The sequence below is a fragment of the Medicago sativa genome, chromosome 1, assembly GCF_051527215.1.
Source record: "Medicago sativa cultivar Bolivia chromosome 1, Bolivia_mono, whole genome shotgun sequence".
NCBI lineage: Eukaryota > Viridiplantae > Streptophyta > Magnoliopsida > Fabales > Fabaceae > Medicago > Medicago sativa.
The window spans coordinates 29,603,542-29,609,834 of record NC_140749.1 but is presented as its reverse complement, the minus strand read 5'-3'; positions in this window follow the sequence as shown (position 1 = coordinate 29,609,834).

Sequence of the window (6,293 nt, the reverse complement as noted above, 5' to 3'; positions counted from 1 at the left end):
ATGTTATGACAACCTTCTTCAACATCACTACTCCTCTTAAAAAATTAAAACAATATAGTTATAGGATTATTTATTTTCTTGCTTTATAGTTTTTTTTTCCTTTTAGTCGCATATTTTATCGTTTTTTGTTTCCTCATTTATTGATTTCGGAGGACATTAAAATGAACAAATGTGAAGTTTTGTTGAAAAGCACAACATAGATGCTTCGTCATCTAACTGCCGAGGAAAAAGTGAACGAACGGTAGCTAAGTACTGGGGATTTTCAATCCGGCGGCAACTAACTGCTGAGGGGTATTTACGTGTTTTACTGATGTTTTTTTAGCCTTCATTAAGGCGTCAACAACAATTTTCCAAAAGTTTATGGAATTATTTGGCCCATACCTTTTGAAAATTGTTGTTCCCACTTGAAAAATTACTATCACACACATGGAAAATACTTTTTTACCCCAACTACAACTAAGTACTGTTTGGTCTTTTTAACGGTAGTTAACTACCGTTCGCTTCTTTTCCAACTGCAGTTAACTGATGTTGCGATCTGAACATATTCCAGACAGCAACAATAGTTCTGCATTGCATGTTTAGTAACCCAAAACCTCCAAACTTCCTACAAACTCCCTCCAATCTCACTTTCACGAAAATCAACCAAATCATTTCAACAAAATCACAACTAAGTATTATTTATCCTTTTAATTTACAATGTAGTTTGTATAAGTTGTTTTTCTTGTTGTTGTTAATTTTAGTAAAATGTTAAGTGTTTAGAGTTAGTTTAAAAATCAAATTTTTGATTAGTTTATGATGTTATATTTGAATTTTGTTGCTGTGAATGTTGTTTAAAGTAGGTTTATGTACAATGTGGTTGTGTAGAAGTTGAATTAACACAATGAGTCATTGTTTTATCTTTTGCACTCAAAGTGTTTGACAAAATGCCTAAATGAATATTTCATTGATTTTTTTTCTTTCGTTTTTGTGTATACATGTATGGGAATCCACGCAGAAGCCGAATCGACAAGGAGACCGTTAAAAATAGTGCTAGGGAGGAGAGGATGGCGACAAACCTTCATATGCCTAATGACCGCCACCATCTCCCTCAAATCCAACACCGTTCGACCACCCTAGAGTCCCTCCGACCACCACCCTTTCCCCACCAATAATGTCATCGTCGTCGTCCTTGCCGCATGTCTCATCATCATCATCATCGCCGTCATCACCCTCAAATCTCACCACCGCCATCATCGACCTAACCACAATCGTCGTTGAAGTCACCGCAGTTTAAGTCACATATTATTCAAAGAGATCTGGTGAGACACAAACGACGAAAGAGACGATGAGCAGAACAAATGCCACAGTGAAAACGGCGAGGGTGAGCAGAAGATGGAAAGAGAGAAAGACAATGGAGAGAAGAGAGAACATATGGTAACATGAGCGGAAGATAAAGGAGAGAGAGTTGAGTGTGTGTTGTTTTTGGGATTTGGATTCAGTGCTGTAAAAAACAACACATTGTTATTCAAACCATTGGATTGTTTTGACAAAATTATAATATCATCATTCTATAAGATCCAATGACAATTATCTCTCTTCCTTGTTTTCACTTCTTTTATATAATTTTGGTTGTGTTTGAATTTTCTCCTCATGAGTTGATCATTTTAAGTCGTGGTATACATTACTCCATTTTCGGATCTCTTGACTGTTCTTCTATCTCTTTTTGTGTGTGTAGACTTTGAATAACAAAGAATACTAAATAGTAAATATTTTATTCGTAGTTATATAAATGGGCAAGACACATAGTTTGCATCTGAATTTTCGTTTCTATTTGAGTTTTCCTAATTATTGATATATTCTTTACAGTACAACATTTTGGATCTAATGCAACACGACTTTCAAAGGGAGCTTAAAAACATTTTTGATATGCAACAAACAAAACAATTTTCATTCGGTGGCTTTAATGTACTATTTTCACGCAATAATTAAAAATTGTTTTCAATATTAATTGTACTAAGATAAATTAAATTTTTATCTTAGTGATTTTTGAGCTTGGTAACAGACTAATTTTCGTTCGTTTTTCTTCTCGCTTCTCATGTTTCAAATCATACTAGAATATGGATGGTGAATATTGTTTTCTCTTATGATTTCCATTTTTCTCTCATCGAATCTTCATTTCTCTTATATTGATTACGAAATGTTACTTGAGTCCTTTGCCTCTCATTTCTCTCATGTTGATTCTTTGCCTATTTGTTTAATTTCTCAAATCATTCTCAGATTTTTAAGTCTATATCGAAATCAATTGATTTTGTTATGCTATGCTATCATTGATGTTATTATCTTGTTTGTTCTCGGTATCAACCTTGTTCATTTCAAGTGAATTTTGAAGTTTCGAACACATAGCTTTAGTTCAAGTGATTTTTTGTATTTGTTTTCCATCATATACTTGATTCACAACTTATTTTTAACTTTGATTTAGGGTTTTGATTTTTCTTTTCAATGATGTGTATGTTTTTGTTGATTTTGATTTTATGTTGATTTTAACTATGCTTATGGTTTCTCTTCATTCTCATCTACCAATTCTCATATCTTTTGGATTTTTTATTTTTTTTACATTTCTTATGACATACCTATTTGCAACTAAAAATAATCAAGTGTAAAGATAACCTGATTGATTTGAGTTGCAGAGGGATATACCGCAAGAGATGTAAAAAAAAACTTCTAAGGACATGAAAATTTAGAAGGATAAAGACAGACCTAAGCAAACTTTAAACCAACATAAATTTAAATTATAAATAACAAATCCTAAACATACATATCATTAAATCAAAAATTTGAAAACGCTAAGCAGGGTTAAAATAAACTAGTAATTAAATCTTTGATGTAAAACATATACATACAATAATTTGAAAGAGAAAACGTGTGTTTAAATCCAGAAAATTTGACTTGATTAAACAAAATTGAAATCATAATAGCAGCAATGATTTTGTCAAAAAAAAAAAAAAACATTACACCAATGATAGCCCTTCATAACACAATTAATTAATTCTGAAACTAACCTCAAAATCTAAGAATGATTTGAGAAATTATAGAGTAGTTGATAAATCAACATGAGTGAAATGAGATGTGTGAGGGATTTATTTTTTATTTTTTTTGGGTTACTGTTTGAGGGATTACTTTGATGAGTAAATTATGCGGTCGATTTTAGAAAAATGAGGAATCGATGAGAGATAAATGAGAAGCACGAGAGAAAACAATATTATCCATCTTCTGTTAAGATTTGAGAAATGTAAAGCAAGAAAAAAAAATTGGACAAAAAATGTGAAATGTGTTATTGATCATCTGAAAAGGGACTTCGACAATATATAATTTGATCTAGATGTTGGTTAAATTCTGATCAGAATTTTTAAATGCGAATTCTTTTGTCATTAACCGAAGTTCATTAACAACTTGAATTCTTTTGCTTGTTTGAGACCCCTCCAACTTGAATAAAGTATTGTTTAAATTTGATTTTATTTAAAACAATATTATTTGAATTTTGCTACCAAAAAAGGTATCGTTTTAATTGGGTGTTCTTTTTCCCGAGTGATTTTGTACCGTTACTTCATCAAAAAAATTGATTTTGCTGAGAAATATCACATGTATGTAGATTGTAGATCAAATATAACCAACAATTTATTTCATAAATAGTATAGTATATCACACTAATTCACACCAAATTGATGGGAAACCAAAAAAGAAAAAAGGAAACCCTGAGAATCGATGGCATGCATGCATGCATGGCAAGCTCATCTTTATTCTTGAAACAAACCAAAGTACAAATACAATCGAATGAAAATAACATGACATGCTTTTATTAGTACAATAGCCAACATAAGATTGAAGTCTAATTAAAACCATATATTTCACAAGATTGCATGCATGGCGAATAGTTTCAGATGATTAATCAATTTCCTGAAGGAGGATGCTTCTTCCATGGGTGCTTGTGGTGATGCTTGTGACTATCCTCAACTATGGTATGGTCTTCTTGTGCTTGTTTGTTTTGTGGGATTGTTTGGTCCACTTTTGGAAGGTCATTTTGTGTAGTTGTGGTAGGAGGCCAGTGTTTCTTTGGTGGCCAGTGTTTCTTAGGTGGCTTATGATCTGCTAGAGAAGTGGTGGCAAGAAGCACTATCCCTAGTAGAAGACACAGTGAGATGTATTTGGGAGACATTTCTTGGCTATTGGTTTCTATGTTTGAATGGTGCATATATGAAAGCAGTGTAGTGGCCCTTTTATAGTGTTAATGCATCTATCATTATTATTATAATAATAATTATTATTTTTTAATCATTTTATAGATTTGAAAAATATGCCACTGTTTGGCGGTAGTGCGAAACTTGTTGCCAATAATGTTTTCCTTTTTTAAACTAAATAAGCGAAACTTGTTGCCAATAATAGTTTAATCTCAACCTTTAGATTTATTTTTGCCTCATGTCACATATCTATGTATTAAAATGGGGTAAATTGAGAAAAGCTAAATGAAGCAAAGATGAACTCGATTTCTTCATATCTCTAGTTTTCTTTCATTTATTTTTTATTTTTGTTATTTCGTCGTCTTTCCTTAACTCTGTTTGTTTTGATTTCCCACATTTGTGCGGTGTAATTTTTATTTCCTGTCTATTGAGGTGTTTATTTGATTCATGTTGAAATATTAGATTTGAGCAATTGTCAATCCAATTCATGACTTTGGCGTCGTCAACGTTGTAGATCCGGAGACATGGGTATTTCAGAAACTTGAATATAGTCATATTTGTAGGCATAGATACTCTGCCGTTTTATGCTATTAACATAAATATTGTGAGTTTGTTCGCAGATTCATCTTTTTTGTGTTTAACGACTTTGAATTTGTATTGTATCGATGTACTCTATTAATGATGATTTTAACCTCTAACGATTTGTTTTAAGTGTGTCCGAGTTTCTAAACACATTTTGGTATGTTTTCGAAGGTGTAGCCGATTGATCTATGAGTAGGGAGACTTATCGAGCTCAAGAAAAAAATCTCCAAGTTCATTTATTCTCAAACTAAACACAATTTAGTATGTTCTCAAACTAAATGAGTAATAAAAAGGTCGAGAGTGTTAGAAATTTCACAATTTTTCTTTCCCCAACAGCAGACTCACCACTAAATTTTGCCTATAAAAATATATATCACATTTTGGTATTTAACTTGTTTTATTTTTTAATGCAAATGTTGGAGGTGCATTTCAATCCATTACCATCTAGGTTTAACTTTAACTTGTTTGACTTTTTTGTTTGTTTTGGAAAGGTGGTTTATCTTGTTTGACTAGTAACGCATATAATGTATTAGTTTACGATTAATTCATATTAGACTCAATATATAATAATTAATTTGTTAAGTTGAACCAACTCCTCAAATTTGATCATTGGTGGAGAATATTGAGTGTAGGTATGATTAAGCATAGACGTGAGTAACTTTTTAATCCCTCAATTTGGGTAAGGTTTTGGCTTTATCAGCACTCTCATATTTTATTTTATTCGCAAGACTTACTATCTATGATTAAGCATAGACGTGAGTAACTTTTTAATCCCTCAATTTGGGTAAGGTTTTGGCTTTATCTAATTTATTTTTTATAACCTTTGATTAAGTCTTAAACTTCAATAATTAAAGTAGAGACAGTAAACGATCTTATTTTTTTCTCTCCTTTTTATAAGCAAAAAAATTATTTAAGAAAGTACAATGACCACTTCCACCCAGAATTATAAAGAAGAGAATGATTGAATACAATTAACAAGATTACGAAACCAGTCCAAATAAATTAAGATGGTAAGAGATTGCATATACATTTGATATATATTAGTTTACAAGTTTGAACCCGCAATTTTTTATTTTTCAACAGTTAGTGTAATTGAACCTCGCAGTGTTACACTTAATATGAGATAAACAAACCAACACAAGAAACAAACATATAATATGAGAGACTACCCCGATGAAATCAGCAGCCTCCCCTATCATGCTAGTCTTCAAGGGTTTCTATCACTACTTGTTTTTTCTTTTTGAGTTTATAATCATAATAACTTTTTATGCATCATTCTTCCCTTCCTATTTATTAGTGGTGGCGGTAAAATCCTAGTCGCCATTCTTAGTACTCCTTTTTTACCTTCTTTATTTTTTGAAATATTCTCCTTTCTTACCTATCTTGACTTCTTTTAATCTATTAATTAAGACAAAAGCCACATTTTATTTACTTGCTTGAGGTAACATATAATGAAACGTTTATTTTTCTCAAGAAGCTAAATTTTATTTATTAATC